General features: G+C 39.1%; 1 pseudogene across 1 annotated transcript; it reads right to left on the bottom strand.

The window, feature by feature from the left end:
- Positions 1-649: 649 nt before the first annotated feature.
- LOC306871630 (myosin-4-like) lies at positions 650-9,177 on the bottom strand (annotated as a pseudogene). The gene is made up of 32 exons: positions 8,971-9,177; positions 8,734-8,877; positions 8,493-8,649; positions 7,904-7,931; positions 7,611-7,722; positions 7,432-7,524; positions 7,243-7,306; positions 7,052-7,150; positions 6,841-6,944; positions 6,618-6,756; positions 6,348-6,466; positions 6,077-6,226; positions 5,822-5,992; positions 5,437-5,737; positions 5,243-5,313; positions 5,010-5,097; positions 4,786-4,903; positions 4,577-4,700; positions 4,337-4,473; positions 3,988-4,243; positions 3,655-3,897; positions 3,359-3,535; positions 3,125-3,270; positions 2,955-3,045; positions 2,488-2,877; positions 2,285-2,411; positions 2,007-2,125; positions 1,721-1,917; positions 1,456-1,639; positions 1,183-1,348; positions 953-1,077; positions 650-842 (listed from the first exon to the last, which is right to left on the bottom strand). The product of its transcript is annotated as a myosin-4-like (transcript).
- Positions 9,178-12,197: the final 3,020 nt, after the last annotated feature.

The raw sequence follows: 12,197 nt of genomic DNA, 5'->3' as shown, positions 1-12,197 counted from the left end.
CAGTGATGGCTTTCTTGGCCTTGTCCTCTGCGTTTCTGGCTTCCTGTACAGTGTCGTCAACTTCACTTTGGATCTGAACAAGGTCAGACTCCAGCTTCTTCTTGGTGTTCAGGAGACTTGTGTTCTGCAATATGGAAAGCATCCGTATAAACATTTTAAACAATGCTCTCAATTTCCTTAACTTCACTGTAAAAACAACATGCCCTAACCTGAGAGTGCAGCAGCCCAACACGCTCACTGATGTCCACCAGCTCTTGTTCAGCCACTTTGCGGCCTCTCTCTGTCTGCTCCAGAGCAGCTCTTAGCTCTTCAATCTCAGCTTGCATCAGAGCGTTTCTGCGCTCCACCATTGCCACCTGCTCCTTCATGTCTTCCTGTCCTATCAGAGCATCATCAAGGTGCAGTTGGGCATCCTGGACATAACAATAGCATTACAGTAAGCTTTTGATGTGCTTTCTGTTTGCCTTTACTTAGCATAGGTTAGATTATACAAACATATTTATGTACCCCAAAGACAAAGAGAAGCCACATACCTTGAGTTGTCCCTGAACGTTCCTGAGCTGTTTCTGGGCCTCAGAAGCTTGGCGATTGGCATGGCTCAGCTGAATCTCCATCTCATTAAGGTCTCCCTCCATCTTCTTCTTGATTCTCAGGGCATCATTCCTGCTCCTGACCTCAGAGTCCAGAGTGCTCTGCATGGATTCAATGACTCTCTGGCTGTTCCTCTTGATCTGCTCCATTTCCTCATCCTTCTCTGCAAGCTTCCTGTCAATCTCACCCTTGACCTGGTTTAGCTCAAGCTGGACACGGAGAATCTTGGACTCCTCATGCTCCAGGGTGCCCTTTGAAAAATAAAAAATAAAAAACATTTACATTTCAGATTGAAAATATGCATTAACAACACAATATAATGCTTCTAGCAAGAATTACATATCAATCTCAGGATTCTCACTTCAGCTTCCTCCAGGGCAGTCTGAATCTCAGACTTCTCAGTCTCCACTGTCTTCTTGGCCTTTTCCAGCTCATGGATGCTCTTACCAGTCTCACCCAACTGCTCTGTCAGATCTGAAATCTCCTCTACAAGTTAGAAAGAAAATATTAATCAACAAATATACTGTGAATCATACAGATTTAACACTGTAAAACAGATTTAAATAATCAACTTAGTAATGTCATTCTTACGCTGCAGATTCTTGTTTTCTCTCTTGAGGGTCTCCAGCTGATCCATACTCTCCTCATAAGAGTTCTTCATCTTGAACAGCTCAGTGCTGAGTGAACGAGCCTCTTTCTGGGCACCTTCCAGCTCTGCCTGACCTTCCTCATATTTCTGCTTCCATTCTGCCAGGACCTTTGGTGAAGATATTTCAAGGTCAAGTTTATTTAGAACATCTTCAACAAAGCCCATTTTAGCAAAGATTTAGGAAGAGAATATCATATAATGATTAATTTTTTTACCTTGTCAAAGTTCCTCTGCTTCTTGTCAAGGTTAGCAGCCAAAGAATTGGCTCTCTCTACATCAATCATGAGGTCCTCCACCTCACCCTGGAGTCTCTGTTTGGTCTTCTCCAGAGATGCACATTTGGAATTTACAGCCTCAATTTGTTCCTCTGCCTCCTGCAGGCGCTGAGCCAGCTTCTTCCTACAATGAATTTGTAAAGTTTTAACACGAAAGCCTTTTTCCATATGAACAAATAGTAATCAGCTTTTGTGATGTTCATACTTGGCCTCTTCAAGCTCCTCAGTGCGCTGGACGGCATCAGTTTCATATTTGGCTCTCCACTGAGCAACTTCACTGTTGGCCTTTGACATTCCCCGCTGCAGCTCAGCCTTTGCCTCCTGCTCTTCCTCAAACTGCTCACGGAGCAGGTCACAGTCATGACGGGCTGATTGCACAGCATGAGCCAGTGCGTTCTTAGCCTAGGAGAGAAAGTCACATAATATTAGCTTTATTGCTTAGTAGCATAGTCAGAATTGTGTGTTTGTTTGTTTTGACTATGCTATATTACCTTAACCTCCTCTTCAACATGCCTCTTAAGCTCTTCAGTTTGCTGAGTGAAAGCTTGTTTGCCTCTGGTGAGCTGAGAAACCAAAGCCTCCTTCTCCTCCAGCTGACGGCCAAACTCACCTGTGTAAATTTAAACTCACTGTGTGAGATTGTGTTAATGTCTCCAACAGTTAATATCAAAACAAACTATATAAAAGAAAATTTAAATGTATGTTTTCTCTAATAAGACTCAATTACTATTGAAGTACTATTCATTTCTTCGTGATTGTTTATGGTTACCATTTTCAGTTTGAAGTCTTGCTCTTTGAGCACTGAGGTCATTTATCTGGCGAAGGTTCTCGTCATTCTTAGACTTTATTTCACTAAGTTGGTCCTCGAGTGTGCGGGACATTTTCTCAAGATTGCCCTACAAATACAAGATCATTAGATTTTTGAAAAACTTCAAGACATGTTCTATATTCTTTAGGCATAAAATTACCAACCTTTGCTTTGGCAACAGTCTCCATGTTGCTGGAGAGATCATCAATCTCCATTTTGTATTCACTCTTCTCTTTCTCAAGCTTCTGCTTGACACGCTGGAGGTTGTCGATTTGCTCTCCCAGCTCGGCCACACTGTCTGCCTGCTTCTTACGGAGGGCAGCAGCTGTAGCTTCATGCTGGAGGGTGGACTCTTCAAGATCACGACGCAGCTTCTGGAATTCAGCTTCACGCTTTTTATTCATCTCAATCTGAGCAGCAGTGGCTCCTCCAGCCTCCTCAAGCCTCTCACTGATCTCCTCAAGTTCCCTGGAGAGATCAGCTCTCTGCTTCTCAACCTTGGCGCGAGCAGCACGCTCAGCCTCAATCTCTTCCTCCAGTTCCTCAATGCGAGCCTACAGTGGCCAGTAGTTAATCAGAAATGTTAGGAATCTGTATTTGATCAAAATCTCTCAATCTCTCAATTTCATACCTGAAGCTCCTTGATCTTCTTCTGGAGTTGAGCACCTAGAGTTTGTTCATCTTCAATCTTGCTGAGCAGCTGGCTTGTTTCAAAGTCTTTCCTGTGGGTGTTCAATAATGAGTTTTTTAAACAATAAATTTTTTAAAAAAGTTTACATTAAAAGATTATGTTTTAATTACTTTTTAATTTTCTCCTCAGATTGCTGTTTGTCATTTTCCAGGTCCATGATGGACTCTTGGGCTAATTTCAGGTCTCCTTCAAGCTTTCTCTTGGCTCTCTCCAGGTCCATGCGGAGCTTCTTCTCTTGTTCAAGGGAACCCTCAAGCTATTGGACAGTGATAGAGAAAATATTTTCAGGGTAAAAAAGACAAGTTAATTTAATTAATGAATGACATGTTTAGTTAGTAACTCACATCATCAACTTGCTGCTCAAGTTTTGTCTTGGATTTTGTCAGGGTGTTGACTTTGTCCTCCTCTGCCTGGAGATCATCCAGGGTCTGCTGATGTGCCTCTTGGAGGGCTTTCTTCTCCTTTGTAAGCTTGGCAACGCTCTCATCCTGAGCTGCCATTTCCTCCGTCAAGTTCTTGACCTGTGTGATTTTTTTTTGTTCCAAATGAGCTTTTTTTTTCTTTTTTTTTAACAATACATATTCTGCATCATCATGTAAAACAGAGATGAATCTAATCTTAAACCAACATAATCTCCAACCTTATTCTCAGTGGCATGTTTCTCCTTTTCCACTTTAGCCAAGGTGAGCTCCAGGTCATCGATGTCTTTCTTCAGCTCAGAGCACTCATCCTCCAGTTTCCTCTTCTTGGCTGTCAGTTCAGCATTGATCTCTTCCTCATCCTCCAGTCTTTCAGTTGTCTCTTTGAGTTTAGCTTCAAGCTGGATTTTGCTCTTGATCAGACCCTCACACCTCTCCTCAGCATCTGAGAGATTCTCAGATTCCTGTTTAGAAAATATATCACTATCAAATGGAAACCATACTGTTAATTTTAATGGAGCCAAAATTCAGTTAATTCAATTTGGTAAACTCACAGATGCTGCTTGCAGCTGCAGATCATTTTTTTCTTGCATCAGTGCCACCATCTTCTCTTCAAGCTCCTTCTTTTTGGCTTCAGCCTTGGCAAGATTTTCTTTGCATTTTGTATAATCCTCTTTCATGTTTGACAACTCCTTCTCAGTCTCAGCACTCTTCAGCAGAGGCTTAATCTTGTAGTAAACCTTCATCCATGGCCAGTGTTTGACATTCATGAATGAGCGAATGTTGTATTGGATGGTGTAAATGGACTCCCTAAGAATAATTCATTATTAAATGCCATAATTATCATTATTTACCATTCACACAGGTATTATTGATATTATCTTTATTCATGACATTCCTCACCTCCTCTCCGTCATCTTCACAAACTCCCTCCTCATCAAGTAACCGCGGCAAAGAGCCTGAGTCATTGTTACCAGAGCAGCCAGTTTCTCATCACGCATCTCCTCAAGAGTACCCAGAAGACCAGCTTTGAAGAACACCTCAATTCACAACAAATCAAAATATATTTATTTAAACAGAATGAGGATAAACAATAAATCGTGATTATTGAATGTTTTAATTGCTGTAAAGTAGAATATGAACCTTTGTGTGTCCAAATCTGTACTGGTCGTGATCAACGTCAATGGATCCCAGGAGTTTCTCAGAAGCCTTCTTGTTGTCAATGAACTGTCCCTCTGGGATTACACCGGCATTCAGCACCTTGTATCTGTTGAAGATCAATCAAAATGCTTCATATCCTCTAATTAAAAGCCTCATACAGAAAATTGGATTTTTCATGTGGTCCCATTTACCTCTGCTTGAAGTCACCATAGAGGATTCTGCTGGGGAAGCCCTTTCTGCAGATTCTGATGCCCTCCAGCACACCGTTACACCTCAGCTGGTGGATAACCAGGAAGTTCTCCATGAGACCTATAAAGAACAGTTTAGATTATCAGCTTGGTAAAATGATATCATCATTATTATATATATTACTTTTGTTCATTTCAAAATATCTGTAAGCCCTTTATAACTTTACCTGGAGTCTTGGACTCATTGGGAATCAGGCAACGCACAAAGTGAGGGTGAGTGCTCCTCAAGTTGGTCATGAGCTTGCCCAAGTTCTCCTGTTTAATCATGAATTGTTACAGCTTTCTTAGTCATATTCTCTCAGTCGTTTATATATATATTTCTCTGACTTAGAGTCAAGCAAGCTGAGACACAGTCACACAGTGCAACATTATTAACATTTGGTCTCAAACAAAGACATACTCTAAACTGAGAAGATACAGTCTGCATGGAACCACCCTTCTTCTTGCCTGCCTTCTTGCCACCACCAGTCTCTAAGTAAATGAAAAGACAAAGGAAGACAACAATGTAATAACCAGAAGAAAGTGCGACATTAAATCAATGTTTGGTTCATTAAATTAACACAATTTAATTAACATTTCAGGTGTTGTCATTACCCTCAACAACAGCTGGGTAGAGAGTAGCTAGCAGTTTGACAGAAGACTTCTGGTAAAGCTGCAGAACAGACTCATTCAGTGGATCCTTGTTCTTGTCCAACCAGCCAGTAATGTTGTAGTCCACAGTTCCAGCGTAATGGACCAGAGAGAAGTGGGCCTCAGCCTTACCTTTGGCAGGCTTTGGCTTCTCGAAAGCATTGCACTTGCCAAGATGCTGATCATACAGCTTGTTCTTGAAGGTAGTGTCTGAAGCCTTGGGGAACATGCACTCCTCTTCAAGGATGGAGAAGATACCCATGGGCTGTTTATAAAATAATATTAATTATTAAAAATGTATACTTTTGAAAACGGAAAATGGAAATTAAGTTCATAAACCAATAAAAACCTTCTCAATGAGCTCAATGCAAGCAGCTAAGTCCATGCCGAAGTCAATGAACGCCCAAACAATGCCCTCCTTCTTGTACTCCTCTTGTTCCAGCACAAACATTGTGTGGTTGAAAAACTGTTGCAGTTTCTCGTTAGTGAAGTTGATGCACAGCTGCTCCATGCTGTTGTACTGGAGAAAGGAACAGGACCATTTACTGACTGCTGAATGTAACTCAATTTGCCATAAAGAGAGATAAACATAAAAGATTCTTACATCAAAGATCTCAAAGCCAGCAATATCCAGCACACCGATGTAGAAATTTCTTTGTTGTTTTGTGTCCAACATCTGGTTGATACGAACGACCATCCACAAGAACATCCTCTCATAGATAGATTTGGACAAGGCGCTAACAGAGTTGTAAACCTGTAAGTAGAATAGAGGGGATATTTTATTAAAGACTTTTTGATTTTGCAATAATAAGTCAGATTCAATCATGATTTTCAGGCTGAACACAAGGAATTGCTGGAAATATGTTACTACATACCTGTGGCACAGTCTGACCTTTGGTCACAAACTCATTTCCGACCTTGACTCTGGGGTAGCACAAAGCCTTCAGCATATCAGCAGAGTTCAAACCCAGAAGGTAGGCAATTTTGTCAGCATCTGCAATTTAAAAGGGTACAAAACATCCATACATTTCTTGCCTTGAAAACATTTTGTTTTTCCTTCATGAAAATAGAAAGAATCAGTGCTTTTGATTCTCTCAATCAAAACACTGCATGTGCTCACACATATTAGTACTACTTAGTCTCACCCTCTGTGCCATCAGGCTCAGCCTGCTCCTCACGCTGCTTCTGCTTGAACTTCACGTTTCCATGATGGAGCACTGCTCCAGTGAACTTGTAGATGCACATCTTCTCCTCAGCACTGAAGCCCAGAATGTCAATAGCAGTCTGGAAATTACAGAGAAGAATGAACTCTATGATCAGCCATATTTATATAGAATACATTAATAAACAAAAACAGCATTGACTCACATCAGTAGCAACCAGCTCCTCTTTATCATCAATGCTTGCCACTGTGATCTGACCCATACTGCACGTGGGGAAGTCATAGGGGTTGGTGGTGATGAGCGTCATTTCTGTAAAATACACATAAGAGCATTTATGAAAGAGTATTATCTGGTATTGTCTGAGTATTTACAATATTATCTGGCATCAAAACATAGAATCAAATATGTGCACCTACCAACCAGCTCAGGCTTATGGTTGGTCATCATCTGGTAAAAGATGTGGTAGCCTCTCTCATCTGAAAGCTGGAACGTGACTCTAGACTTCTCCAGCAAATCTGTTGAGAGAATATACTTGAGTTACAATCATCTGAAGAGTGACAAAGACAAATGTAGGATGCATAAATTAAATTAAATCATGTTCACCTACATGTCTCAATGTCAGCACTGGCCAGTTTTCCTGTGTTGCCAAAGTGAATTCTGATGAATTTACCCTGTTTTAAACAAAACAAGATGACACACGAATAATAGTAATGATAATAGTTTTATAGTAATATTTGTGTGGAAAAATCCAACATAACTAATGAAATGTACTGTAAATAAAAAGAGGTTAACTTACAAAACGAGAGGAGTTGTCATTTCTCACAGTCTTGGCATTGCCATAAGCCTCAAGCAGAGGGTTGGCAGCAATGATCTGATCCTCAAGAGAGCCCTGCATTGGTTGAAGGGTATATTATTGTTATTATTATTATTATTATTATTACCTAAGTATACATTTATTTTTACATAGTCTCATACCTGAATTTTGCTGGCAGTCTGCTCTTTCTTCTTGTCACCATGAACTGCAACTGTGGCAAAGTACTGGATGACACGTTTAGTGTTCACAGTCTTTCCAGCACCGGATTCTCCACTGGTTTATTAAAGATGAGAAGACAAACATGGATAAAATATATACACTTTTCAGAAGACAGAAGTATGCAGAATATTTATATTCTATTTTGTATATACTGTATCTCCATATATTGATATTTGCCATATCTCTACCTTATACTTACATCTGTTGCCATAGTCAATGAATTGAAAATACTTACGTAATCAGGACAGACTGGTTTTCTCTATCTGTTGATTACAATGTGTACAGTTTCTGTCAGGACCACTATCGTCAATGATAGACACTTAGCATACAGTTTGGTTTGGCGTTATGGTTCTGTTCTGGGCAAAAACTCCCTGCCCATCCTTGCAGCCTATCATGAATGAGCAGGGAGAGCAGCAATAATAATAACCCCCAAAGGGTTAAAAGAACAGAACCAAGCAGATATCATTAATGTACTTAATTACATTTAGTGTATCATAACTCAAGTGTAGGGAGTCTGATTCATAAGGAATGTCAGAAGCCAAGTCCTGACCGTGGTGAAAGGATGAGTTGGGGATGGAGGAGGGTAATTTCCTCCTGAGCAAGCAAGCTGCTGAATAATACTGAATAGCGCTTATGTAGGGATACCGTAATAGGTGTCGTATTCCTATAGGTAGATGTGATCAGCTGAGAGTCAGCTGATGCAAGCTTGACTCACGTGACCTGCCAGAACTAACGCTAACGCTAACGCTTAATTTCTGGTAAAATACTTTTATGTACAGCAACATTTAATTAAATCTATAGAACTAACTTCCGTAAGGTCTTACCAGTCTGCATGAACTGATAGGCGTTGTCAGAGACAGAAAAGATGTGGGGTGGGGCCTCCATACGCTTTTTGCCTCTGTAGGCAGCCACCACTTCTGCATCATACACTGGGAGCCACTTGTAGGGGTTCACAGTAGCGCAGAACAGCCCAGAGTAGGTCTGAAATGAGCAGAGAAGTGGTCAGATTGCAAAAATACAGACAAAATTAACTTGAACACTGTTTCACTTTGCTTCAGAACTTACGTAGATCATCCATGCAGCATAACGCTCTTTGAGGTTATACAGCACAGAGGGTTCATTGAGATGGGTCATCATGGCCATGTCCTCAATCTTGTCATACTTGGGAGGATTCATTGGATGGACGTCTTCCTCTTTAGCAACTACCTCCTATTAATTTGATCCATTAAATATAGCAGAAAATAAATTAAATATGTAATACATTTTTGTACTGGGTATCTAGTCTAAATGTTGAAAATTCACCTCCTTAGTGTCATTCACAATAACAGTGACTTTGCCACCGTCTTTGCTCTTGATTGTTCCCTTGACGTACAGCTCTTTAGGATAAGCCACATAGCAGGCAGCCTTGGCATCAAATGGTTTGCTCTGAGCCTCGATTCTCTCCTTTTCAGGCTTACGGAGGTAAATGGCAGCCTTGCCATAAAGGGCCATCTCCGCGTCCGTACTCATGGTGGCGGCTTACTAAAAGTTGGAGAAAAAAAATGACTTGGTGATCAAGTATACAAGTAAAGAATTCACAGAGGGTCTCGTGTAGGTCAGGTCTTTATAGATTTATAGCATATTAAAAAGTGAAGAAGCTAATTAAAATAATAAAAAAGTGAATACACTAGTCTTTAACTGATGGTGTGCCTGCTGCACGAGATTAGATCTGCCGCACAAGATACAATTTGCTGATACAGTTTAATACGTAAAAAAAAAAATGCATAAACACAAATGAAACATAATTGTTTGTATCTTTTATTTATGTGTACCAATGTGTACATACACTATGTATAAAATGTATCCCTAGTCCCACTTAAAATCTGCCCTTGGACATTTGTGAAATCTCATTTATCAAAAATAGCAGCACATCTACAATAAGCAGTCTACATGGATTTGACAAAAGACCCGCTTATCAACCAAATTTGTAATGCAGTAACAGAATGTATTGCTACCACCTACCTTCGTGCTCCTTGAGACCAGATGAAATTTTCACAGCCCTGCCAGGAAATTCAGTTAAACAAACTATATTTAGACATGTTTAGATGTAAAAGTCAATGTAATATCAATGTTTATTTTCCTTTAAAATAATATCTTATTAAAGACTTTATCTTCTGTCATATCAACTGGTTTAGCTCACTCAAGTAAGTAACAACATCAAATGCAAAGTACTTCAGCTTCTTACCACAAGTTGAACCTCTTCTAATCTCTGAGACTGATCGTGCTCTCGTCCACACTTATATTGAGGTCAGTTTGCACACTAAGCAGAGGCTATATCTGGACAAGCTTTGGAGTTTTATTTTATGGTAAGAAGCTACATCTATTCTCTGTCATCAACATATATAACAGCCTTTTACACAGTTATAGTTATCACATACATTTGACAACACATTACTTCAAAAAGATGTTCACATTTGGATTAAATTACATGATAGATTTAAATATCATAGTTATCTTTCATAGGAATTATAATATAATAGTTTTACATTAACATTTTTATATACATACATACATACATATTTACATTTATACTCTTTCATTTTAAATGGACTTTCAAAAATAATTTCCTTTCTGCATAGGATTGATTTTGCATAGGATTGATAGTGATTGATTTTAATGATCTTCTTTGGGAAATAATTTAATTATCTATTTGGGAATTATTTTGTTGCAGTTTAAATTGGAATAATATCAAAAATATAAATGACAACTCATTTATATAACTCAAGAACAACTAATATAACAGATGTACAAGCCTGTATAAGTAACGATTGACCAATGGTTTCCCAATCTCTCTAATAAAAAAATAAATAAAACCTTAATAGTTCACTGCCAATGTATTGCAGTGTCTATTAATGTGTCTATTAATACCTAATGCAAACTGATCCTTTATATGATTGGGATGGGTACACTATATTACTTGACTAGTCCAGGGGAAAGATTCAGTGTTTCTTTCATTTGTTTGTCATGAACACTGCAGTGTTTATATTTTATTGCTGTTTACTGCAGTGTTTCTAGATTTTTATGTAAAGCATACTTAAGCTTCATTAGCAGACATTTTTAAAATAAATTTGAGTTAATTTAAGTTAATATGAAAACATTATGAGGGGGGCTTACATTGAAAAGATTCACTCTTCTTTGACTTGGGAAATGAGGAAGAGGCAAAGTAGACTCAAAGTGTGAATTTGGTTACATAATCTATGCTTTTTATATAAATGTATCACATAGTATAAAACAAATCATACACTACCTATATAACAAGCAAAATCGGATTGTTTATAGTTCATATTTTGTAGAAATAATGCATTTATAAACTAAATTCATAAATTCAATCTTACAGTTCCTGCATCAGAGTCAGAGGTGTCACTAGTGGGGGAAAACTGAGTACAGTGGGCCCAAAGTTATAAAACGACCCCCCCACTCCCTCCCTCCCCATCAGAGTTTCTACCAACCCCCCAGACTGCACTGACAAGAAGTCTAATGCAATAACCTGTATAAAGAAGACAAGAAGACCTAGCAAATTGCACTGGCAACAGCTCTTGGCTTGTAGTTTGTTGTTCATATTGCTGTAGTCGAGCAATAGTGAATGTTTACATTTATTTAATTAGCAGTCTGGAAATGTTAGAAATGTTAATTCCGAATACTACATTCAAACCAGATTGGCAAATAAGCTTAGCATAAGTGTAAATGCAGTAGGGAAAATAGACTTTAGACAGGAAGTGTCTAGATCTCCCTAACAGATAGCTTTGTCCTGATAATATATTGACCTCTTAGATCTCTGGATCAACTGTAGAGGCTTAATCGTATTAATTGGAAGGCTAGTTAACTGAACATTGCTGCAGAATGCTGTCTGTGTCTTGTTCTACAGGGACTGAGAATGTCGTTCCCTCAGGCGATACGGCTGTTTAACTCTTTCCTTTGAGCAGGACTGAAATGGGACTTTTTTTCTTTTTTTGTGGGTGTGGGTGTCTGTTTACTTACTGTTGCTACTGGATTTTCGAATTTCCCACAAATATACACAGCCCCACCCCCCTTTTCAGGGGATCACATGTAATTTGACAAATAAATATAATCATAAATAAATTGCTCATTTTTAATATTTTATGGAGAATTATTTGCCGGCAATGACTGCCTTAAGTCATGGAACTCATGGACATCACCAGAGACTGAGTTTCCTCCTTAGTGATGCTTTGCCAGGCCTTTGCTCCAGCTGACTTCAGTTGTTCTTTGTTTGTGGGTCTTCAGCAAGTGAAATGCATGCTCAATCAGGTTGAAATCAGGAGATTGGCTTGGGCATTGCGGAATAATCCACTTTTTTACCTTCAAAAACTCCTGGGTTGCTTTTATTTTGGGTCCTTGTCCACTTGTACTATGAAGCGCCGTCCAATCAACTGCCAATATCTTAAAAAAATATATAACAAAATCTCTTTTTTTAACAAACAAGTGACAGATGCAACAGAAATCCACCTGCCGGTTCCTTCATCAGTACAGTG

This window comes from Barbus barbus (assembly GCF_936440315.1).
Source record: "Barbus barbus genome assembly, chromosome: 6".
NCBI lineage: Eukaryota > Metazoa > Chordata > Actinopteri > Cypriniformes > Cyprinidae > Barbus > Barbus barbus.
The sequence above is the reverse complement of the archived record's forward strand: the minus strand, read 5'-3'. Positions and strand labels throughout refer to the sequence as shown.